The 26094-nt window shown below is 42.6% G+C and overlaps 1 protein-coding gene across 12 annotated transcripts in view; it reads left to right on the top strand.

Annotated features, from left to right (window-relative positions):
* The window catches only part of MTUS2 (microtubule associated scaffold protein 2), a 285432-nt gene that overhangs the window by 31092 nt on the left and 228246 nt on the right, over positions 1-26094 (top strand). Inside the window, exons 3-8 of one of the 12 annotated variants that reach the window (XR_013940617.1) lie at positions 4124-4250; positions 5778-5850; positions 5957-6891; positions 7012-7078; positions 7576-7710; positions 9412-26094. The exon at positions 9412-26094 is cut by the window's right edge and continues 26726 nt beyond it. The exons of 6 other annotated variants lie outside the window; for them this stretch is intronic. The gene's annotated coding sequence lies outside the window, so the exon portion shown is untranslated. 5 more of the 12 variants (XR_013940619.1, XR_013940620.1, XR_013940616.1 and 2 more) reach the window with 5 other exon arrangements.

Raw genomic sequence — 26094 nt, 5'->3', positions numbered from 1 at the left:
ACACACCACCTCTCCAGTATCCACATGATCCTGCTCTTTGAGCTGTCCTCATTCTCACGTGATTCATGAAATGCCTGGTAGAAACCCAGGTGCCCTTCAGCCTGCTGGTGGGCCTGGCTGGGCAGTGCTGAGCACCATGGCTACGGGAGGATGTGAAATCAGTGTCTGCAGGATGAGAGAGAAAAACAAGGGGAAAACAGTACTTTTCTGAGATTTTGCAAACATTATAGCTAAGGTTGTGTAGTGCAGCAAAGGTAGCAGGTACATGGCGCTGTCAGAGTGGTCACGGTGGCCATAACCAACCCTTTACAAGCCACTAAACCATGTATTTGTGAACACAGCTACAGCATGCTCCTTTGCATTCCAGTTCCTATGGAAACATGATGTAAGAATGTCTAAAATAGGTACAGTGCTTTGAAACTATTATTTTGATCTTTTTTTCTCCCCCAAATCTCCTTCATTACCTTTCTAGCTGAACTTTAAATACACTAAAAAGGTCACTGTTGTCATCCGTCAATGGTGTGCTACCCTGGGTGCCCAGGTCTCTGTGTCCTGGGACCTGATTCCCATATGGAGATAAATATTCACTTCCCCATCCTTCTTGCTCAGAGTGGGGGGTAGGCTCTGTCTCTAAGTGTTAAACATACATATATATGTATACAAACATATGTACATACATGCTGAAGTGGGCTTGGCTCCAACTCCACCTCTTACCCATGAACCAAATGAGAAATGTATGTCTTATTTACAGCAACAGGTGAAAGTACGAGCTTTTTCCCAGCTCCTGTTAGGATCATGACATTATGTTGGCTGAGAGGGAATGCTGGAGGTCACCTCGTCCAGCTGCCCATGGAAGCAGAGTTGTCTTCAGTGGTGTTGCAGGAGGTGGCGATGCACCAGACGGAGACATCCTGCAGGTCTCCTTTGCCTCCCTGGGAGGATAAGCGTTGGAGCAGGCCATGGGCTCTTGCTAACAAAATTGTTCTCCCCATGATGATGTGCACCCTGGTAACTGAAAAGGGGACAGTGTCTTTTAAAGCATGTTCCCACAGAGCTCCTGTGGTTTCTTTGTACATGTTGTAAAGCCATTGTCTCTTTGAGCAGTCTCGCTGACCTAAGTAATGTCAAGGATTTTCAAAATAGACAAATCCTGTTTTCAAAAGCCTCCTTTGATGGGAAAGCCTTATGAGAGCTAGGGCTAAATCCAGTAAAGGGCTAAAAAGCCTTGTTTAAAACCAGGTGCTAATTTTTCCTCACTTCTAGGTTTCTGCCCTCTTGCAGTACTGTGCCCTAGAACTCAGTGTAAGGCACCAGGAGAAGAGCTGGAGACAAGTCTTTGGTATTCTGGGGGAAGCAGGTACTTATATCCAGAAAAGTGATTCAGAACATTTTGGGCAGTGACAAAATGTGATCCTGTATGCTGGATACTTATTTCCCTTGGTATGTGTCATCTCTGGACACCTTCTGATCTAAGGAGCTGCCCACCTGCCACTTCTGTCTGGCCCTGCTGGATCCCAGCAGTGGAGGCAACAAAAGCTGGGTTGAAATAAAAGGGAGTTGACATTGGAGCAGTATTTTTCCTGACTGCACATCCTAGACAAAATGTATTACAAAGGGTTCTGATGGTACAGGTCTAGCTGACGTTATGCTTCAGTATTAAACTGTTTCATCCATTTGAGAAATGTGGCCGTCTATCTGAATCCTATTCCAAATCATCAGGCCAGATTCTGCTCAGGGTTGCATTTGTATATCTGGAGGGCAGCAAGCTGTGAGTTGTGCAGTGTTCCACTTTGTTGGGTACGTAGCCTTTGCACAATGCTTTTACGTGCTTGTGGCAAGTATATACTGTGTTGCCACTCTGTTTTATTTAGGTGCAACACCGAAGGCCAATACAAGTGGTATTTCATCTTAAAGACAGGACAAAACTTTCCAGACTTATTTCAGGGTTATTATAGTGGAGTTTGAACCATTCATTAACCAAGCAGACAAATTCAGATGTAAATACTGGCCAGAAAGGTATTCTTGAGTGTGGTATTTACATTTTGTGTCTGCTAAGGTCCTTACTTGCTCGAATAACATTTGCTGGCTCCAGCACTAAAAGCAAATACCAACAGAGATCAGAATCATGAACTCTGGAGATGCTGTAGATTACAAAGGGAAATTGCTCTGTTCTAACATGGAAATGCAAGGGTGAAATTTTGATTGTGAAGTCTCTTCTCTAACTGCTTTGAAGCTGGGCCAATGTAGATGTAACCTTTATAACCTAACCTATCAGTTCATACACATGCACAGTATGTAGGTTGTTCACATTTATCCTGAATAGCCCAGAAATGAATGCAGAAAGACTTCAAAATATATTGCCCTGCAACTCTTTCATTATATATATTTCATCTCTTTCCCACTCCTTGTTCATCTACTCATTTTATACTGAAAAAAAAAAAAGCAACAAGATACCTGCTAATATGCACAAATAACTGAGAAATGAAATGCTGAATAAAGACAGCTCCAATGGCTAACAAGTAAGGGGCAGTTGGAGAGGCGTAGACTTGCAAGTATGAGTCAGATGCTCTGAAGCAGGGAAGTATTTACACTTTTACTAAGTCACTGCAAATTTTTAACAGTGTTATAAACTTCGGAAATGACTTCAGTTTGAGAAAATAAATATTGCAATGATTTAAAAGAAATTATTGTGGCACATGTCATTAAGATTAATATTAAATTCAGACCACAGTCAAATAGTTGTTGACTTGTAAATTGTTCTCTTAAGAGATTTTATCTTGAAGGTAACTGTATTGAAACCTGTTCCTGTATTGAAACACTTTCTAGCCTCCCAGTCTTGCCTACTGCATCAAGTTTTCTTGGGTCCCGGTGCTGTCAGACATGCTGAACGTGGTGTGAACAGTAATGATGGCTTGGCAGACCTGTAATTGAGACATGCTGTCCATTAGGTTCCCACAGGAATTCGCATTAAGTTTGGTCATAACTAATGATCTGCAGCTACAAAAATCAATTGAATTCAAAGGGAGCCCTGGGCTGGGAGGCAGTGCAGGCTCTGATGAAGGCAGAATTTTATAGCTAGGGAACTGAAAATGGTAGATTTCCTGTCTAAACATTTCTGAAAATATATAAGCAACAGAGCTAGGAAAGAGGTGATAATGTTCAAGCTGTAAGCAAGCACCTTAGCAGTGGAGAAGTGTTGACTCTTTGTCCATTTGAAGGCAGCCCGGGGCAGGGAATGGAGCCAGACCCTGAAGAAGGGCACTGTCCAGTTGAGCCATTTCTGAAGCCACGATTCTGTTAGGTCACGTTGGTTAAACTGGGAAAGCCAAGGGACAGCTGTCAATACGGGTTGTGATGTCAATTAATTTTTGCTGATCAATACACGTTGCCTAATCAAATAACTACATGCCGTCAAGGATTAACACTTTTATATTGAATTAATCTGTCCCTGTTTAGGGTCAGAATTGGGGTAGGTTATAATAATTTCTGGTTTAGCTTTGATCCTGCATTTTCTCAGCTAAAGCATGATATGTGCTTTGTCTCAAATGCTTTTGGACAGACCTAGTGCACGTGTGTGTGGTGTGTGAATTCTCCCCCTCCTTTCCTAGCCACAAAGAAGGTTTGTTTGCATAGATGCCCTGGGGATTTACATTTTAGTGTACCATTGTGTTTGAAATTCCAGCTTTCTTAAAGTGAGCATACAGTGTAGCATCTCTTCATAACGTATATTTTTAGGAGAATACCACACAAGGTATTTTTTTTAAGGAGAAGGTTGGTGTGCTTAAAAGAAAGGAAGCAAGCTTTGCAAGTAAACAGAGCATTGGGAGGTCATCATCACTTCCCCCGTCCTGTTATTTATCTGTTTGGTGATCTGGGACAAAGCATTTCACTGTTTTTTCCACCTGACTTTGCATTTTCCCTGTGCTTTATCTCAGCCTACTGTAATCTCTTTGAGGTTGTCTGTTTCTTACCATGTGTTTGTGTAAACCCTACCGTATCTGACTGTCTGCCTGTGAGCAATTGAAAATGAGGGCATATTCTGGAATGACCAAAACCAGAGTAGAAAATGCATGTCTCAGGAGATTAAACATTGAGTAATTGATATGAAAAAAATATTTTTCAGGTCTGAAATGCCTGGCCTAGTTCTAGAAGGAAACTTTCATTTCTGTGAGCGGGAGTACATTGAGTGTAACCCCCAGGAATTTAGCCTGAGAGAAATCCAGTTGCTAAGAAATAATTGTTTTGCTGAGGTGAGTTTCTACATGTTAATATGAGCCATAACTTCCCACCTGATTCTTTGGTGGTGGTTTTCTAAAAGGCATGGTGGACCTGCACTCTCTGGGCTTTGCCCCCTCCAGCAGGTCCCTGTCCCTCCCTGCTGGCGTGGGGCAGCTGGGGATGGAGCAGGGATGAGGGTACCACTCCTGGAAATCTCCCCCATCCCTCTTCTCTGCTGGGTGGCTGAAAGCAGTTATATGGCAAAGACTTGAGGGCTGCGAGAGGGAAATAAAGACTGCATCCAGACCAGAGAGGCTATAAGAGTCCGTGGTAAAAACTCTACCTTTTGTTTCTCTCTGCCTCTGGAAAGGGCATATCAGGATATTTTGGGTTGTGTCACCTTACCTTCAGAGCACTGCAGACACTACTGTAAGTGGCATTATTGCATTGTTGCATATGGGGAGAAGCTATGGTAGAGCTTGGTTGAAACAGTATCTTGCTTCAATCTGATCCCAATAATTTCCTCAAATCCGGTTGATAAATCAAGGCCCAAACTACCCTTAGCTCTCAGAAGTGCCAATCCACCTCTGAGTATGCGCAGACCAAGCCCTTAAAAGAGTTAAATTTCTAAGCTAATTCCTCTGGCCTGTTTCCTTCCCCCAAGACCTTTCGTTATAGGACAGGTTGAAAGCAGGGGAGAGACTAGTAGGTTTTTGCAGTTTTGATGGCATGCGTGTTTGGATCAAACTGTTATAACATTTGTTGTGAGATCTGCAGATTGCTTTTTGAAGTATATTTAATCCCTTTGAGCATACTGTGCACTTTGTAGCTCTTAAACAGCGCTTAAGCCCCAAGCTCTGCCATTGTTTATGGAAACCAGGTTGTTGTCATTTGTAAAACGATGAGCATCTTCTAAGCCCACTGGCTCCCATTGCAGTCAATGGGATGTCGCTGCTTTGGATGCCAGCTGGAAGAGGATCAGCTCTTTGCCTCTGGGAAATGTACCTTTAAATTGTCCTGCATCCTATTTCATTAATTAATGCATTCTGCACTAAGCCGTGACATTTTCATTTTCTAAACTGTTTATTAATTCCAACACTGAATAATTAAAAAGAAAAAAAAGAAGCTCAAGGAAGTGTACAATTGAATACCCTCACAGAAGCTGTATATACCAGAAGGTATGCAGCGTGTAGGGTGGATTGTGAGAGTAAACCAAGAGCTGTCCAAGAGCCAACATAATGCAGAAGTTGTACCCCCCCAATTATGCATGGGTAGTGTTTTTAAACGAGTGCTGCCATATCCTCAGAGTGCTTGTTTGTTGCTTTTAACTACAGAGCTTGGTGTAGAGTTGCAGGCTTGATGTAGCAAGGCGGCATCATTAACCTCCTTTCCACTATAAGATGTGATAAATGCGGGCCAGAGTATTCCCTGAACATGATTTTTTTAAATGCTGTGTCCCTAGATAAAGCACATAGTGGTGTCCTACCGTATTTCTGCAGCAAATTTCAATAACAACAAAGGAAACGAGGGAAAAAAATAAAAAAGCTGTACATTTTTAGGTACTGTGAGGAAACAAACTGGAATTTGTGAGTTAGCTGCCAAGAGCCATCATTCTGTATCTTTGAGAGAACAGTAAGCATTTTAATCTTTTTTTCTCTAGTGTTTCACTTTTTTAAAAACACAGCAATGTGTTTTAATCTTTTGCTTCTCCATGTTGCACTTTTTCTTTTCTCCTTAGGTTCTGAGAGAAAGCTGGGTTCAAAAACTTTGATAGAGGAGCAGATCAGATAAATCTGTGCAGGTTTTCATCTGGTTTGTACTGAAATGACACTGTGGTGTGGCAAAAGCACTGGGAAAAATTAAGAGTGCGCAGCCCTCAGGAAGTATTAAGATTTAATAACAAGACTGAAACCTGATGTGCCATTCCTAGCCCCGTGGAGCTTTGCAGCGTGGCATTTGGATGTTCTTTTAAGCATGCTTCAAAATGAGCCTGAGCTTGGTTATGCAAATTATTCGTGTATCAAGGAATCACTGTGTGCTACAAAATTAAAGCGGGGAGGAAAAATAACCACCGTGGGATAATATGCAATAAATCCACTGAAGCTGCTGGCTCTGGTGAGGTAATGTCTTGTCCCTATATGGGTGGAACATTTCTCTGCGGAGTCATTACGGTTCTGCTCAGAAGCATCCAGCTGGTTGAACCACAGTGGGAAAAACAGCGATGCCGTGCAGCTCTCGGGTTTTCCCAGTAGGAACGCCCTGCTGGGAAACGGGGTGCGCTGGCACGATGGTCTGAAAGGCTCAGCTGCGGCGGCTCTTTGTAATCGCTATCCCCTCCTGATTTCTCTGCCGAATGCACAAAAATGCTCCTTGCAAACAGATCTGAGAACAAAATACTTGACTTGTCACCAGAATAATACTCGGCATGCCAAGCTGTGGTTTGCGACTCGGTCACCTTCCTTGTTTCTCGGGAGCGCTGTTTGATACCGCATCTCTCATCTGCTGTTGTGGTGCCAAAGCCCGACACTGAGACGAACGCATCTGTTTCAGTCGGTGATGTTTAATATTTTATGACCCGAGCAGCTTAGTGCCTCCCCAGGTAGGAGGCTCCGATGCTAATGAGCGAGGAAGTGTTTTCTGGCTTCCCAGGACACACGTGCACTCCGCGTTTTGGTAGGTAACCACACCACGAGTGGTGCTGGTGGTGCTCGCTGCTGCCTGCACCGAGTAGCCTTTTCCTGCTACTTCTGCTGGAAGAATACGTTGCTTGGTTTTCTCTTCTGGCCCCCACAGCTGCCAGAGGAAGCCTTTTCTGCACAGAGGCTGAGACTGGTGGAGGAGCAGCGGAGTCCTGCTGGAGGTTGGTAAGCATTGCGCCCCAGAGAAGTGCGGTGTGAGCAAAGGGCAGCTGGGGATGCTCATGTTAGTGGCTAGGGTTTTGGTCCTTTCAATGGTAATGATACGTTGCACAGTATTGTTTTCACTATAGAGCTACAGCAAAAACATCTCAGGTCTTCTATGATCAAGTTTTGTTTTTCTTTTTTCTTCTTATTTTGGTACACAGTTTAAAATGACTGCCACGTAAGATCTATTTTCTATTGCCACATTGGGTAGAAAAGAATGGTAAGGTACCTTCCTGTGAGCTTATATCAAGGCAATGGCATAGCACAGCAGTTGCTATATCCCATTGAAAGGCTGTTATATAGAGTACTCTCAGCATTGCTTATAAGGGTTTGTTTTGAATGCATACTTACTCTTTGCATAATTTCCTAAGCTGTTGTTTAACCTTACCATTCATTTTTCAACAAGTCATGCTAAATTCTGTTTTTTTCTCTTTGATCTGGTGGTGTTTGTCAGGAGGACTTTTCGTGGCAGTGTATCTTAGACTACTGCACACAGAGACTACTGTATTAACAAAGAAATGGAAGTTGATGAATTAGAAACATGAAGTGATGGTTTTTTTGTTGTCTTGTGCTGAAAACACAAGCAGAGGTGGGTCCTGTGACCTCAGAGATTCCCTTTGGCCTTGATGCCTGTGGGGCATGGGATATAGGTTTGACTTTGGGGGGGGGGCTCTTGACACATCTTACCCCACTTTTTCTCTGTTTCAGGGCAGACAGATGACAGAGTAGGTAATGAAAACCCATGAAAACATTAGGGTGTACGTGCTTTCCACAGAGGTTCTCAGAGCTGCTATAATTAAGCTTAAGAGATTCTTAGTCTGGAAAACAGCAATTTAACCTCAAGTCTAGGGCTGGGATTGCTCACAGCAGAGATGCCTGAAACCATAGACTGAGTGTGGCGGAGCCCTGGCACAGGCTGCCCAGAGAGGCTGTGGGGTCTCCTCCTTGGGGATCTCCAAAAGCCGCCTGGACGTGGTCCTGGGCAGCCTGCTCTGGGTGTCCCTGCTTGGGCAGGGGTGGGAACAGGGGCCTCCAGGGGTTCCTTCCAACCTCAGGCATCCTGTGTGACTCGAGCAAATCCTAAAGCTGCACCTTGAGCAGAGTTAGGGATGTTATGTCTGAATGTACGCAGCAGATCAGAGCCTTGGGACTTTAATGAGGCCCTAGAGGACTTCCTGAGCTAAAACACCAGGTTTGTGAGTTCCAGCTGGCTTTACACGGGAGGTAGGTATAGACAGGGACAGCCTCGTTTTTCAGCACTGAGTAGAGCAGGATTATGAGTACTTAAGAACACGCTGAGCAGAAACCTGAGTTGTGCATGGTGTGCTGTTGCCCATACCTGGATCAGTCAGGGCTTCTTGGATCACTGCCCTCCCGAACTCCACCTACACAGTTCCTGGGGGTTTGTGCCTGCTCCTCCAGGTCGTACAATAGGTTTTGAAACAAAATAAATAGCTCTAGAAATGACTCTTCTTCCTCCACAAAATTACAGGGAGCTCGTTAATGTCTTTCAATATTTCAGATTTTTTTGTCAGACTAGAAAACTTGAACAAAAATTAACTTTTTTTCCCAAAACAAAGCATAATGATTTTATTAAAAAAAATCTGATTTTATTAAAAATAATGTGAGTACCACACGGGCAGTGGTAACATTTTCCCTAAAATTCTGCAGTTTGGTGTGTTCCCTTATGCAGCCAGGCATACCTACAAAGGTCCCACCTTAGCCTGATGACACAAAAGTCAAGGCCTCATAGCGGAAAAGTTGAAAATATGATTCACAGGCCCCCAAAGCTGGTTAAATAGAAAGTTGTCCCAAAGTGTGTTATTGAAAATAAGGAAAACTTCACTTTTAAGGCAGACTATGAGCTGAGCACTTCCTGGTTGTTGGGCTGTGACATGCTGATGCAAGGGGGTTTCAGAGCTCTGGGGAGCTTTTTTTCTGCAGTGATGGAGGCAAGAAATTTCTGTTCTTTTAAATGAACATTTTGGTTCTTATTTAATCTCATGCCTCCTGGAGTCAAGTTCTTTAAGAAAAATACTATCATAAAATTCATCAATTCGTGGCTGTTCCTCAGGGATTTTTTGGTGGAATTGGTCTTTATGTTCTGTGGAAATTAGCGAGCCTCGCTTGCCACAGAAAACCAGAGGGATTTGCCAGCCCCCAGCTCCAGCTTTGGGCCAGCTGAGTTCCTGCTCCTTGTTTTTTGCCTATATGGACCATTACCCAACAAAAATAGTTGATTTTTTTTTTTGGCTGTTTCTAATCAGTGTTTCCTATGCTCAAACTGTAGGTTGGAGAGGTTGCTTTCAAATAAGCCTGCCTTTCAGCTTTTTGTCTCTGGGAGCTGCCAGCCTTTCTCGCCAGGGACTGAGGACCAGCTCCACCAAGCTGTGCGAGGTGTGCAGCTCCCAGACGAATCAGGAACTGAGACAACGTGGTTTTGTAGAAGTACATTTTATTATTGAGTCATACGATGTGCACCATGTACTTCAGCAGAGATAAGCATCCTGTGCACGGGGGAAACACTTCCAGCAGCAGCCCTGCGCTGGGCAGGTTTTTCTTTCCTGTAGCCAGGAATGTCTGTGTGTCATTGATGGATTCTGTCAGCTCACACATCGGAGTTCAGGGTTTAATATCTAGATTTCATTTCCAAAAGGGTTTACTGCTTCAGCGCTGCTGTGGATGGGGAAGCACGTGGGTAAACACGGATTAATTGGCTCGGGAGAACCGAGCTCCTTGCTTCGGATGAGAGCAGGATTGTGCGATGGATGTCCTGCTGTCTGGCTAAAATATTGATCATCATTTCTGTGGTTCAGCGGATGAAATTGTATCTTACAGAAGAAAATAATTTTGCATTCATTCCTGTATGGGATGCACAATTAAGTAAAAAAGCTGTTTATCAGAAGACGTAGTGCTGTCTCTTTGCTGATTACTGTAATATTTTGTGTGCTCAGTTTCTGCAGTATTTTACCTGGGACTTTTTAGAGACATAAAAAATGGCTTTCATAAGTGCAAGAATGAGCAAAACAGTGAAAAAAATAATCTAATCTCATGTAGTATCTAAAGTGGCAAACCTCCAGGAATTGAGAATTAATAATACTTTGCAGCTAATACTGGCTTGTTGAAGATTTGTGACTTTAGAGCATCCTACTGCATTATGTAGGGACAAATAGGAATTTCAGTGCTAACTTGTCAGAATGCTGATTTGACAATCTATCTCTCTTTATTTTTAGGTAAAAATGGCCAAAAAATGGAGGGTACTTTTATTCAAATGCACAGTGAAGTAGTTAGGCCTGTTTCCTTTTTAAAGCATTTAATATTTCATGTCTCCTGCCAGCCCAGCTGGGAATCTTTAAAAGCACATCTTTACAAGAGCTGACCAGGAATTTTTTGGCATATTTTTTCTTTTTTTCTTAGAAAATGCTGATGGATCAAACTCAAAACTGTAAGGTTTAGATGAATTTTTCATTTTACAGAAAGTCAAAATATGTTTTGAAACTAAAATAGGGCACACCTTCATTTTCAAAATAAAAGAATCCAATTTTGTTATTTTTAGTTTAAATTCCAGATAATAAATACACCAGAAATAAAAGCGAAAATGAAGCAAATATTTGGTGCTGTTCAAAATATTTTATTCTCCCAAATGCAGATTTTACAGTTCTTTTCTGGGGAAATAACAGCAAGAAAGGCTTCAGCCCCCAGAACTGGAAATAACAAAGACCCAGTCCATTGGGACTCTGCGTTTGCCATTGATTTGACATAGAAGACAGGCTGGGGCCACTGTGAGGGGCGGCCTCATGAAGCTTGTGGCAATTATAAGAAGTATGCGATAATGATAAATGAATATGGAAACATACAGATGGTACCTGGTGGTCCATGAAGGAGGCAGGGAGCCACATCCAATTTGCTATATTGGTTAAAATAGGTGTATTGCCCACCAGTGTACTGCATGTAGTGCATTGCCAGTGGCTGGCTGCTGCATGTTCCTTCCCCAAATAAATCTTAGACATGCTCTGCTAGTGACAGATAATTTTTTAAGTACATAGCTTATTAGCTATGCATTTCCATCATCCGCTTTTAGAAGGCCATGCCCCATTTCCTCCATAATAAACCTTTCTTACCAGTCTCCTTTCTCCCCTCCTTGAAGTGAAGCAATCACTAGTGTTTTTCATGGGTTTTAGTCCTTCTAGGAACCACATTTTCTATTTTTCCTTGGTTTCGGCAGTGTAATGAGCAGGAGAAGATGCTGTTTCGGTATGATGCTGTCAGACCCTGTGGTACAGGGGTGTGCGTGGGCAGAGCTCTCCCAGGGCAGCCCGTGGGCCCTGGCAGTAACATGTTCCTCTTGCTGCGGCACGGTTGGTGTGAGCAGCTTTGGAAACTTGACACAGGATCCAGTTTAATGAAAATGGACATCAGTCCTCTTCTAGCATCTCAGCACTCTGAACCATTTGAATAATTGAAGGTGGTGAGCTCCTGGGATTAAACGTTTGTAATGACAGCAGTGATGTGGTGATGCAGGCGGTGATCTGGTATCGGCAAGATTTGCTATAGCATTTGCTAGATTTCTTCTTCATTTTTTTTCTTTTATTTGCCTATCTGATTTCTACATAGAAAATAAACTCCTAGAGACAACTCGAGCAGCAAAATGGAAACTGTAAGGTGCATTTATCTTACTGCTAAACTGCTCTAGATAGAAGTCCTTCTAGCCTTACTTGGGTAAGCCACACTACTTCTCCTTGACCTGCAGCTACGAGGAAAATAAAATGCTTTTTGTGAAAGATTTTTGTTCTGCTCAGTTTCTTTATCCAAAAAAATATTGGAAGTGTCCTGCTTTTTCTCCCTTCTCTAGGATCTCAGAGGTCTCAGATGTGAGTATCTAGGGTTTTTCTTTTCCTCCTTTAATTGAAAGCCTAGAAAGTTTTGATCCTTAATAAGCATATCTTTTCTTCCGGCTATTTTTATGGTGTCCATACAAAATAGATTTTACCCTTGTGGGAAAATGGTTTTAACCCATTTGATCAAAACAATTCCTTTTCCTCAAGCAGAGGTCACTGTTGTGGTGTCATAATTCTCCTTGTTCCCCACTCATTAAGGAAGTTTAAGTAAATAATGCAGGCAAGAACTGAGTTAAAAGAAGATGTGTCAGCCTACTCTTTGAAGCCCTCTGCACATTTTAAAGGAGTGTTTCAGTCTAAGCAATTACTGTTTCTGCTGCAAACTATCTTTAATACAGCTGCTCCAAATATCTAAACCTTGTGGATGACATCTTCTGAAACAAATGGGAAAACTCCCCTGGGGAGCAGGGACTGGGCTTTCATCTAGTACTGCACATCTTGATTTCTCCCGGCATGTCCTCTTCTTCTTTAGCACTCAGGACACCTCAGATGCTCACAGCTGGTCTCTGGCTGCTTATTTGTACACCCTGGGTTTTCTTCTCTTCATTTTATCCCATACCCCAAGTTCAGATTCTTCCTCTTCTTGGCGAGTATCACCATTAGTCAGGGTTGTTTAAGCACCCATCCTCTCTGCTCCCACCCTCTATCTAGCGGCTAGGAGCCCTGGCCAGGCATAGTTCCCTTCCCTTCCCTCTTAGATGACATGCAAGTTTTGCTATAGTTAGCTCATTATTATTTGTCTGTTTGGGATGAATTATGGCATTTAAATTTGTGTCTTCATCAGACAGGGTGTCGTAGTATCAATAATAATCATTTTGGAGCCGCTGTTTGAGCAATAATGGAAGTGTTCTGGTCACTTGGGACTGGGTTGCAAGCAGGGAACCAGCAAATGATCCTCATTTTAAAGGCCCTACAAATTCATTTGAGAAGTATCCTTGTAGGGGAATGGATTAGCTGCACATTCACTAAAATTGGCCTTGGATGTGAGGATGTGCAGAGCATAGGTCATGGTAAGATTCAAATGTGTTCACATTGAGCCTTCAAAACATAATAGCTTCCAATACCACGCGTTCTGCTTCCTGCAGCCTTTAGCAAACAAATGCGAGAGGGGAAAATTAGTCTGAGGTGATGCCCACGTTTTCCTTGGAGAATCAGACTGTTCATTTTATTTGAGCCACTCATTTTGCACAGGTGTCTGTGTTCTGTGTGTAATCCCTTACTTGCAGAGCCAGTCAGGCAGCTATTGTTCCCTGGAAAAGGCAGAAGCTAAAATCTGCTCTGGATTTATGCCTTGCTGGTTCCTTCTTGTCTGACTGACTACTGTCTGGGTTAATACATTATACATTCTCGTGTGTAATTTTGTCACACCTTCCTGGATTTGGATGGCCAGAACTTTCTGAAATGTCTGCCCTTCTGGGTGAGATATCCCAAATGTGGCTTATGTCCAAATATGACAACCTGGTTTTAGAAATTTTACAGATCTCCTTGCTATTCTTGAGGGAAATTAAGGTGGAAAGGGAAGTGTTTGTGTTTTAAGTAATTTTTGAAATGCGTCCTCAGGCAGGTGAGGATCATGCGAGACTTAAACTGGGTGGACTGATCGTGCTCATACAACTGGGGGTTTGGCGTGCTGCAGATTTGGGGGAATTTGTATTAATGATCATTTGAAAAAACAGCTGAGGTTCGTACACAGCACAAGCCCCACGAGTCCTGATGTAGATCTCCATATGTATCGAGTGTCCATGCAAAGTCAGTCAGTTTTATAATCAGCCACCTGATCCGATGCTGTCTCAGAAAGCTTGCCAAGCGTTTCAGGGAACGCAAGGTCACGGCAAACAGACCCTCCTGGAGCAGCACGAGCCCTTCTGCACCCTCTTGGCTGGAGGGGATCGATGTCCTCAGAGTAAATAAACTTGGCGACATGCAGGGAGCTCGCGGAGGAGCCTTTGAAGGTTGAAGCGCTGTCATCTCGGTGGGGGTGTTGGAGCCCCAGAAGCTTTTCGTAGAAAGGTCTCCAAACAGGCGTCCTCCATCATTGTCCCCCCAGGCATACACAGAGCTGTGTAACCCCACTGCAGGGAAACTACTGAAGTTGCACAGTGGAGCACTCAAAGCCAAATATGCGTCAGGAGTAAGGTTAAAGATACGGTTCTGCTCCCGCTGTTCCCTTCCCACCCCACATTTGCTATGTTGCAGGTGCCTCACCGCAGTGCTTTCTCTCTGGGAAGGCACGCGTAGGTTTGAGAAAGAGAGTGCCCAGGGGAAGCAGGAGCGTGCAAGCAGGTCCCGTGCGGTGAGTGGTGCTGGCCCTGGGGACAGCCCTGGGGACATCCCAGGGGACGGAAGTGGAGCAGTGCCATCGCAGATTTAACAGTGAGTGCTCCTGGTTGTTTTTAACCAGGAGTGAGAACACCTCCTGGGACAGGTTGAGAGCAGAGCCAGGATGGCTGCTCCAGGGGGGCAGAGGCCAAGACAACATCGGCACAGGATGCTGAGGGCTGGCAGCATGACTGGAGACAAAGCTGAAGGGGATGTGCGGTGGTAGGGACCAAACTGAAATGATTTATTGCTGGAAAGGGACTGCACACACTGCTTTCTAGGGGGAGGTTGCACCAGGCTGGGTGGTGCGTGGGCTGGGTTTGTCCCTACCCCTGCCTGAAGAGTTGATCTGCAGAGGTCTGGAGGTAGGGTGACGGTGGCATCCTTTGGGAACAGGTTTTCCTGCCACTTAACTAGCATGATTGTTTCCCACGAGACCCAGGAGAGATGTCAGCCTTTCCGTAGCTGCCACTGCAGATGGGGAGGCACGTCCCCACCACGGCAAGTCCCACCAGCAGCAGAGCTCTGCATTAGCCGGGCACCACGCTAAGGAATAAGCGAACAAGTAATGAGCTGCTCCATTCCCCAGGAAATTCCAGAAGCGGCTTGCTAACATTTAGCCTGCAGCCCTCTGCATCACACCTTGTGTGTTGTAAACCTGCTTTTCCTGTCTCCTGACACCTGGCGCACCGGTTCGCTGTTCCCCAGACTATTTGTCATCCAGCAGCAAGCTGCAGGAGCTGCCTGGGACCTGCGGATTCACTCCAGGAACAGTGGCTAGAGCAGCGCAGGTCACATCTGCTTCGTTTCTCCCCTTCGCACGGTCTGTGTGCATGCTGCCTTGCTGTGCCAAGCGGGGGAATTTGCTATGGGAAAGCACCTCTGTGCAGCTGGCTGTGAACACTGCTCAACTCTGCAAGCAGCGCCTGGTTTTTCCACTGATGCCAACAATTTCACCACTAAAAGCTAGAGAACGTGAAGCTCTACATTCATCTTGTCAGAGTCGGTTTCACGTCCTGCAGATCCCCTGCCTGCATGGGATACTTGATGCCAGTTGAAATTCTCCATCAGATATCCACAGAGTTTCCTTGGGGAAGCCTCAGACGGAGGAAGAGGCATCGTTTGCTTTCCGTGAAGCAATCCACCTGCTTTTTGCTTCCTCGAAATATTTGGGGTATAGCTGAAGCATCTAGTGGTATCCCTTTTTGTCAGATAGCCAAAGGGTGATTGCAGTCTTTAGGTATATAAACCAAGGGGCAGCAAGAACGGATGATTTATGCCTTTCTTTAAAGGCTTTATATTCTCATTTTAAAAATAACATCAAAAATTGAAGAAGATGCAGGAAGGAACCATAGAAATAAGACAAGAAAATACAGTGACAGGCATTAAACACTTCAATATACTGAACAGATCTAAAAAAGCCTGAGAGGTGACTTGATATCATATATGAATGTGGCCATAAAGGACTAGAGGAGAAAAGATTGTCAAGGACTAATAACTGAAAGCTGATACTGTTGAAATTCCAGGTGGAAGTAAGTCACCACTTTTGCAGCTCAATAAAGGGGCTAATGAATGAAATTTAATAACTCGTGATGTACAGAGGTCAGACCAGATAATTGGTTCATTCCTCTGGGCTTACGTTCTGTGAATCCAAGATTTTATTGATGTATGTCCTGCAATTACATGAAGGAAAAAATATGTGCTAACTAGCATACACAATTCTGTAAATTTGAACCAATCTGAAAATGTTGTCTACAATCTAGAAGGCAATATCAGAGGCTTAGAAGTTCAGAGGCATTTTTGTTTCACTTTTTTTTGGGGGTAAAATTGTTCTGAGGTCAATTATCTCCAAATTATTACTGTGTGTAATTTGGCAATTACTCATGAATTTAAAAAGATTTAAGAAAGTCTTTCCAAAATAGTATAGATGAAGAACTCAATAAAAACTAATGTTTCTGAAGTGAATGGTATTTTTGTCCTTCGTGAAAATAAACTATTTTTGCTTTCATACTGGTATAAATTAGGAGGAATTAAACTGAAGTCAACAGATTGACATTTGTCAAATTGGATGCAAGCAAGTTTATACTGTAGTCCACTGACAAGGAACCTTGTAACATGTGCTCCTTGTGGGTTTTCTGATTTCAGCTGTTTATTTGGACTGCTTGAATTATTTGTTCTGTATAAATTATCGGATAAAGTTAAATATTTTTCCTGTAGGTGAAAAATTTGCAGGCTGCCTCCGAATGCTGGAAATACTGTGAGTGAAGTGTTTTCAGCCCCTGCGTGTTTGTGGATTTCACTTGGAGGATTTGCATTTTGCCACCTGTGGGCTGGTAGCGTCATCCTGTGTTTTTGTCCCAGCTTGTGTGGAGAGCTGAAAGCTCATCTCCTCTGCAGGAGATGCACAGGGAGTGAAATTCCCTTTAGGGTGCAAGGCTCTGTCCCAGCCCCTGTGCTCAGCTGGTCCTTATGTGCATGTGGAGTAGCCAAAGTCTGGACAAGAGAGGAAAAGCCTCTTCTGCATGGCCCTCCTGGGAGCCTTTTCCATAAACATTACTCCTGAAGTGGAGAAAAATGTTGGGAAGAGCCACACACTCATCAGTATGCATTTAGGGAATTGGAAATGCCGGTGTGTTTGAGGTAATATAAAGATTAAAATGTGGTTTTAGTTTCATGGAATGGTTACAGTGAAGCTCTGCTTTTCCTGTGTCCTTTCCATTAGCCTCTGTCGATTTTATCCTAGAATAGCCTCAGTCTTGCAGCTTCTGAATTTAATTAGTGTTAATACTGGAGATATTTAGTCCCATTCAAGGGAGGGGAAAAAAAAAATCAGAAAATTTGGAGATAGCTTGTAAAGATAGCAGCATGGAGAAGTTTGTTAGCTGGCCTGTAGTAATTAAGCTTATTTCCATAGCAACATTATCAGTTCAGCTCTAGAATTTAGAGATTTTTGTGTACCCGGTAATTAGAACTAATATCCTAATTTTAGCAGAGAGATCACATTTGTATTTGGCGAGTCTTGTAACTAAGCACACTGATTGGGGAGTGCAGTAATGTTCCATTTTCCTTGATTTCTCTTGCTCGGATCCCTTCAGACTGCTTAAGTAGCTATAAGCAAAGCAGTGCAGTCTGTTTTCTCAGTGCATTAGGCTGCTTTTACCTTTTGGGGGAATCGATGCCTACACGCACACACGTGCGATTACTCGCATACGTATAATTTACTTATTTATAAATATAGTGAAAATCTTGCCCGTCTGTGCCATCCTTGGCAAAACACAAAGGCAATGCCAAATTACAGCAATTCAGAGAACCCAGATAGTCCTCATCTGAATCGACTCGATGATTTTAGCTGTCATTTTCCAACCTAAATGATTCAGCGATTCTATGCTCCAATTTCACACGGCCATGGCCTCTTTCCCTGATGAGGGTTTTGCATGGAGCCCAGGAGGGCTGGGTATCCCGCTTGCTCACAGGCCTTTCCAGCCATGGGGTCATGGGATTGGCATCTTCTGGGAAGGGAATCTCCCATCCCATCTTGGTCTCGCCCCCACCTGCTCGATCTGCTTGGCTTGACCTCCATTCCCAGCCTGGTGGGCGAATGTCAGCCCTGGCTGTGGCTGGTTTGGGGTTACAGGTGTGGGGACAGCCAGCAGGCTGCTCCTCATAAGGTGAGCAGTGTGCTGCTCTGTATCATCTGTACACAGCCTTCAACTGCCTCAAAACTTGTCAAACTTCAGTTTCTGAGACCTCTATCTTCCCTGTCCCACAGCCGTCATGTTTACTAAAAACTGGCCATCAGGCTCACAGGTTATTAGGGAAAGATAGTGTGATCATATAAGCCTCAATTTTCTTAGAAGCCAGGCTAGAAAATGAGTCTTCAGTGTTTCGGAAATAAATCCCCATGTCTAGGCAGAGTCCACGAAGACCCATTATATGATCCACCTACTGTGTCAGTCTTGTTTTGATTTTTCTTCTAAATATTTTCCCCCAAATTTTTATTCCCTTTTCCATATCACTCTTTTAAATAAGGATAAAGCTGGAAATACAACAATCTCAAGTGGCACAGCAGGTTCAGCATATGCAGTGGCTATGTAGTGGAAAATAGCATCCAAAGAATTGCTCCTGTTGCTAATGAGTTCTGAAGGTAAGAGAACAGTTAATGTATTCATAACAGACTTATACTCAAAGATTTGTAAATAATTTATGGCTTACCGTGAGTGGGAAGCCAACTACCATAAAGCTTGGACCCAAACAGAAACTAATTTTATATCAGCAAAGGACTTTGGATTTTGCAGATGCAGCATCTCAGCTGTAATCCCCCTGGCAGGGAAAAAAAAAGTAACTTAGTAGACTACGGTAGAATATCTGGGGATTTATAATTTAGTCTTTGTGGCCTCCTGGGGTTCTATTACAGTTTGGCATCTACTTCCCCCTAAGGAAAATGAAACTCCTTGCAGTTTGACCAATGTTTTGCTAAGCTGTGTTTATCTGCAGAAATTCTATTATAAATCTAAATTAAAGACAGTGGAGAAACTCATTGTTGGCACAAGAACCCCCCCGCTGGTGATGGATTTGTGTGTAAATTGGCAGATAGTAACTATTCATAGGAAATACTAGTGAAATAGGCATACATACTTCACATGTGAATCATAGTGGCCTTTGGGAGTCTACAGCACCGACTTCTCTGCCATGGATTGAAATGGCTGAACTAATGTTTAAGTACAAAATATTTTGTGTAGGTGCTTTTTGTAAGATTGCACAACTGCTCAGCAATTGGCAGTGGCATAGGGGATACCATATGGGAGGCAGAATTGCCTTTGTTCCCACCTGAGCTGTTTTTATAGCTGTGAGAGGAGTGCACTGCAGTAACCAGGACCTACCCAAAGTCAGGGCTGTGACCACAGTCTTCCTAGCTGCAACAAGGCAGCATTTCTTGTGGCTGCTCTGTCCATGAAAATAGAATGACTGCAAACACATGTATGTCCTCACCCTTCTCAGGGTCCCCCAGAGACAGACCTCTGGCACCCTGCTCCTCCCCGTCTTGGCACTGCGCTCCCTTCCCTTTACATGAGCTCAAATTTTAGCTCTGAGAGGGAAGTGGGTTGAGGAGGGTCACCGTGGTGAGAGATGAGACAGTCTAGTTGTCTTTTCCATTGTTAGCAAGCTTGGACATGGGCACAGCAGTTCTCTTGCTGGTCTAGTCCATTCAACCAGGCTTCGCTTGGGGAAGCTCTCCTGTCTGCTGGGGGCCAGCGACAACCTCTTGAAGGAAATGCAGTTATAAGCCCCTTACTAACAGCCAGAATATAATTCTTCTTATATTCTCTATTTCTTTCAAACTTATTTGGGCTTTTGGACACATCTCTACTGAATAGTGCATTTATCTACAGCTCATGTGAAACTGGAGAGTGTTTTTCAAACATGTTAATTGCTGAAGAAGTAAGCAAGAGTTTTCTTTTTCCTCCTTTTCCTCTTTTTTTTTTTTTTCTCAATTTTAGTATGCAATAGAGAGGCATTTTATTTTTTTAATTTTTTGGGGGCCTTTTTTTTACAGTCCTTTGGGCTTTGAGGACATCGGTTGAGTTGCTACTAGAAAGTAAATTGTCCTGAGGTGTGATTCAATGTCCCTTGACCCCAGGAAGGGGGTCAGCATGAGGAACAAGGAGATCTCTTTCCACTGACCTCACATTTTGATGAGGCCATTATTCATGGGCATACGGTAGAATAGGCTAGTGAATCCTATGGATTTGTTTGATCCTTTCTTTAGTGAAGACTTGAGATCCAGAAGAGATGCCTATGGCTGCCCATAAGCATAATTTGCAACCTTTAATTTTAAAAAGATTTCATGAACCATTTATGGGCACTTTCTGATTTCCAACAAACAAGTAATTGCTGTTTTTAAATTTCTGCTTTCCTAGGAGACTGTATCCAAAGCTACAGTTTTTCAAGCTCTGGTGTCCCTAGCAGCAACACATAATTTGCTGAAATGAAAGAACAGCTGAAAAAAATATATTCATATATTTATTGTTTCAGCTATTACAAAAGAAGTGGGTCAAAATGCTATTGTACTAATTAAACGTGGTACTTGTTTGCCTTTATGATCAAGATAAATCACGTTGGCTATCTGTCGGTGATGCCTATGTATTAGGGCTGACATTTAGGTACAAACTGGTGGGAATCTGGTTTGCTGCACACAGATGAGGAGTCTTTGGCTTCTCTTCGTCTGATTCTTACACCTCAGGCATGAAGAAGAGGATAGTGGAAGGGTTTATAAAGGGTGCAGTGTATTGTGAGATTTATTGCAAGGAGCAGCAAGAAGTGGAAAGCCAACAAAGTGCCCTGTCATATTCTGTCTGATAAAGGGTTTTGTGTGGCCATCTGCTGCAACAGACAGGACAAGTGGAGTAATATTTCTGACTTACTGGGTAGTGCGTAGCAGTAAATGTGAAAAAGAAGAGACAGTAGTGTCTTTAGTTTAGCCACCCCATTTAAACTTTTCCTTTAATCTCTAGTTGCATAATACGTCATCATAATCTATAGTGCAGAATCAAAGTCCTCCCCTAAGAAAGCTTCCTGTAAATTCATGGTGACTGCGGGGTTTAATTTTATAAAATATGTTTAATAGATATTTTTTCCTGCTCCCTCTGCACTGTGACCCAGCGGACTGAAGTAGTTAAGTTCTCCTGTTAGGTGGGAAGATGAACTTTTAGGCATAGTGAATGTGCACCGAACCACAAGGGAGGCAGATGGGTTTGCAGGTATCTGCTCCTTTCTTAGAAGAGTTTAGAGGTGATCAGCAGTTTCTGTTGGTTGAATGGCTATTACAAAGGGAACAGATGATCTATGCTGTGATCTGCCAGAAGAGTGATAGGAAGAAACGGTGATACCCAGCTAAAGATAGGGACATGGTCTGAGAGGGAACATTTAAGCTTCACAGCATGTTGGAGTTGTGTTACGCTTAAATACAGGCCTTCTGGCCACACCGATTAAGCACCTGAATTAAGAGTGTGCTGTTGCTTATTGTTATCGAGAACTTATCTGGGTTCTCTTTCTGGTTATTTTTGTTTCTAATACCTCATATACAACATTATCTGGCAGCTTACTTTCATTGCAGTGCCTTGTTATCCTGGTGATTCATTGTCCAAGATAAAGTGAAAAGGAGATAAATTGTGTGCGTGTTTGGTGCTTTTCACTCTATGCGGTCTCTGAGTGCTCAACGTGAGGATGACCCACTTCAGACACCGGTGAAATACAGACACCAAACAAACACGTAGTGATGTGCAGGTGCACTTGGCAGCAGGTTCAGAGTGTAGGTGAGAAACACCTAGGGTAAAGAACAAGTAGGTTTGTATTCAGCTTACCAAGAAATTGTGTGTTCACTACTGGAAACAAATGTTACAGGTAAAACTCTGATCATAACTATGGTTATTACTTCAAAGCAATTACACTGGTATTTATAAAATCAGTAATGTAGATGTAAAAGAGTGTCTCCAGCCCAGATATGATTTGCTATAAAATAGTTTTATTATACTTTTATAGAAAGCAGCAGTTCTTAGTAACATGAGTTAAATCATGCAGAGGAATTAAAGTGCTGACAAGCTAAAACTAATCCTTCTAATTATTGAAGGGATTAGCATAAAGGAAATAAATGATGCATTTCTGGATTTACATATGAAGGTTATTTTATTAGAATGATAATTTCTTGAATCTAGTTGTCTTTCAATGTTCAGGTGTGATTTTCTTGCAGCTGGCAGTGAGAAATATACATAGAAATGAAAACGTATTTAAGAAAAGAATGTTTTATATATGTATTTTTCTTCTGTTTTACCAGTCATGTGGAGTTGGTCATGGACTTTGTAGATTGCCTTCTGCTTGCATCAATTGCACAGCTGAAACTTACCCCTTTTGATAGAATTTTGCTGTTTGACTCAATTAATATATTTCTTTTCAATTAATTCCTGAAGACAAGTGTATTTATAGAAGTTTTTAAAAGTTTGCCTTTTCAGACTTACATCACTGTGTTGCTTGGATTAACAATGCACCCACATTCCAGAAGTCCCATTTCTTCCAATAAAAATAGATGAAATCATGTTGACAGTGTGGAGGGCTACAAAAGTCACAGGATTCTTTGTGTAAGCTGTATTCTGCAGAAGAAATTATAAAGTAAAGATGACCATTTTTTTAACCTCCCCCCCCCCCACCTGCAGTTAGCTATGTTTTCTGCTGCTTTTTTTCCTGTTTTGTTAAATAGGCAGGGTGCTGAAATAGCTTAAATAGGGTGCTGAACCTGGTGCGAGCACAGTTCTGTGCAGGGTGTGAGAGCAACAAGTTGGCTTTGGTAGTTAGACCATGAAAGTCTCATAAATATCAGATGTTTTCAGCCATGCACTGAAAGAGGGAGAGGAAATGAAAATAAATGAATGTTATCAGACTTGCCGTTTGGTTCAGAGGACCCGAATTAATTTGAAGTCTGCGCACTGATCAGTCCTGTGCTTGGATGACTGGCACTGTGTTGCAGATAGCTTTAAAAACTGCTGAGCATAGTGTATAACCTTTCCTTCTAATGGTGGAATCAATCACCCTGGGATTAGCATGCTCACAGGCACTTTTTTTCATCTTCTGCCATAGTATTTCTTCCAGTAAGAGGATGGATTACCCACTGAACACTTGAGGAAAAGAGAGGAGTCTTCTCTGAAGGAAACTATATGAAAGTCCATAGAAAAGCATAATTTGTCATGTGTCACTTGATATAAAGCACAGAGAAATACCCTCCTCATCTTGCAGAATTGATTTTTTTTTAAATATAAATGGAAATATTTAACTACGAATTTGTCCAGTGAATACCTATAACCAAGTTAAGTAGTAACTTTGATTTATAAATGCATTTTTTGGATGGGAGAGATCAGTCTAACCATATCATACTTTCATTTCAACAGTCAAATTCACATTTGTGCAGTACATCAGCCACTTGCCTCTTCTCACAACCATGTCTTGAGTATAAATAGTTACCTAGGAAGATACAGGAACAGAATGCATCAAAGGAATCCAACTGCAAATAATTAGATCAAGCAAAGAGAGAAAAAAACTTTGCTTACTAGAATACAGCTTTCTGTTTGTTAAGTTCACAGAACGTCCTCTTGAAGAAGCAGTCGGTTTACATCACTGCCTGTACTCTAAAAAGCAAACACCATACACAGTAGTGTAAAGGATGCTTTCTTTTTCTGTACTGGCAGAATATTTTATTGGTAATTAATCTAATAGTGGTCTTTCTCAGTACTGTCCTAAGAGAGGCTATACAATAGTTTCCAGAGCCAGTAGAGTTTCCAAAGCATGTGTAAATTTTTCATTAAAACAATTCTGGGAAGTAGGCGTGTGATTTACTTAGGCTACCTCCATCACACAGAACTTCAGGTGGGTCACAAACCCAAAGATTGCATCCTCTAGGGGTGCAGAGTCACTAAGCCTCTGAGCTTCATTTTCTTTGACTTCTAAGACCCAGAAGTTCATGCTGCCACAAAGTGCCGCATCCACGTTTGAGAGTTGCTCCCAGTGTTCAGTTTCCATAGCACTGGACAGGCCCAAAGCTTGTGCTGTATTGCAGCCAGCAGCTCAGGCAATAAAATAAATAGAAAATGTTTGATAAGGTGGTTCAAACGCAATCTAGATTGGTGCTTTTGTGAAAAAAAATAATAGAAATGAACTGACAGTTCAATAAATATTCTATAATACAGAGAACCTCCCTATTAGCCTAGGGTGAATTTTTTTCTTTTCTTTTTTTTTTTTTTTTTTCCATTTTGATATCTTTTCAAGGCTTTTGATGACCAGAGAGCAAGAGCCTTCCCTCAGGAGCATCTTCAGCAGAAATCAAGTAAAAAATACTGTAATACAGTAGGCTTGTGAGGTACACCTCGCAGCTACTGGGTAGCACACAATCTGACAGATTCCCCCAGAAATAATCCATATGTAAATGGAAAATAGCATGTGATACCCAATTTACAAACAGCTCCATGCTCTGTTCTTGGATTTGCGCTGTTGGGCCAGTAATCAATCTTTCACAGCCAGCTTTTCGTCTCCTTTACTCTTTGTCAGATGTACAAACTAAACAGGAGATTGCGAAAGGGAGATATTTTATAAACAGCTGATCTCTTTTTTCCCCTCTTCAGCTGGCCTGGTTTTAGGTGCTTCATATTAGTCACTTTATAAGAAACAAGCAGCCATATTTAAATAGAAACTAGGTCCCCATTTTAAACTGAGTTCTTAATCCCATCCCTAATTTCCAACCAGGGAAGCCTAATCTTTCTGGATGTTCATGTGCTGAATCTGTGTGGTGAATAAGGGATTTCTGGGAATTTTAGAAAAAGAGATTTGGGTAAAATTGTGGAAGTTCATCTAAGTTCGTAGTCAAAAAGTCTCTGTTTGGGATCTTTGTGCTACTTCTGGAAGAGCTGGCCTATATATTCCATGTGAGCTTTGCTTTCCCTGTCTTAGGAGACTTCCTCTGGGCTGTGAATGTCTTGTACGAAACAATAGGTCACTTGCAGAGATGTACAATAGACTCAACACTTAAAGTGCAGAAGGAATGTGATCAATTAGATTTTTTTTTTTTTTTTGAAACTTAGCTGTAAAGGTTTGTCCTACTTTGTGACTGACATTTTATGCAAACTATTTAGAGCACTTCTGTGTATTAATTAGAAGTTGTATATATGATCATATTTATTATCTTCTTCTTGACAGTACATGTTCTGAGCACTGTAAAAAGTCTAACTTGGCACTTCAGCTTTGTACTAGAAGTTGGCAAGGTCACTGGGGAATTTCAGAGTTGTCAGTAGGTGTTGGAAGTATTCAGATTCTTATGGGAAGCGTGTGTGTGCATTGATAAATTATGCCCAAACTCCTGGTATGGGTGAGAAGGACACGGGAGTCATGAAGCCTGTTCCCCCATAAGAGTAAGGGCTGGTGTGCACCTTGCCTTCTTGATTTTCCTACCTGGCTGCTGTTTTCCTGCCGTGATCCAACATGGGAACAGGTAAAGAGATGATGTCTGGCTCACCAGCAACTACAGCAAACGTCTGTCATCTTCTGTTTCTTAGCTAGCCCTAAAGAAGTTCAGTTTAGTGCAGCTGGATGCAGCAAAATCCTTGTATCCTACCTGGGATACATTCTAGATGGGTAGACAGCTAGACAGATGAAAAGCTGGCGTGTTTTTTGGGCTCACAGAGTGGTAATTATTGGTTCACAGTCTATCTGCAGGCCAGTTAGGAGCTGAATTCCCCAGGTGTCCATGTGGAGAGGTACCTTGTTTAATATTTTCATCAGTGACCTGGAGAAGGAGACTTAATATGTCCCCTCATCAAGTCAGTGGGTGACACAAGACTGAGGGGAACCACATGATATGCTGGGGGGCTTGGCTGTCTTCCACGGGGACCCGGACAGGCTGGAGGAATGGGTCAGTGGGAACCTCATGAAATTTAATGAAGACAAACACAAAGTCCTGTGCTGATGGACTAAATTCCCTGAAGGGTATAGGCTCAGCATCCTGGACTCTATTAAGAGGAGCAGAGCCAGAAGGAAGGGATTATCCTCTCTACTCAGTACTTGTTAGACCGTGTGTTGTTACTGCATTCAGTTTTGGCCCTCCCAATACAGCAAAGACATTGATGAACTTGATATTTGAGGGAGTTTGGCAGAGACCAAAAAGGTGGTGGGGGCTAGATCATTTGTCCAGGGAGGAAAGGCTGGGGAAATTGAATTTGTTC

The sequence above is a fragment of the Anser brachyrhynchus genome (genome assembly GCF_964034855.1).
Source record: "Anser brachyrhynchus genome assembly, chromosome: 1".
Taxonomy (NCBI): domain Eukaryota; kingdom Metazoa; phylum Chordata; class Aves; order Anseriformes; family Anatidae; genus Anser; species Anser brachyrhynchus.
Note: the sequence above shows the minus strand (reverse complement) of the source record. Positions and strands in the feature narration are given on the sequence as shown.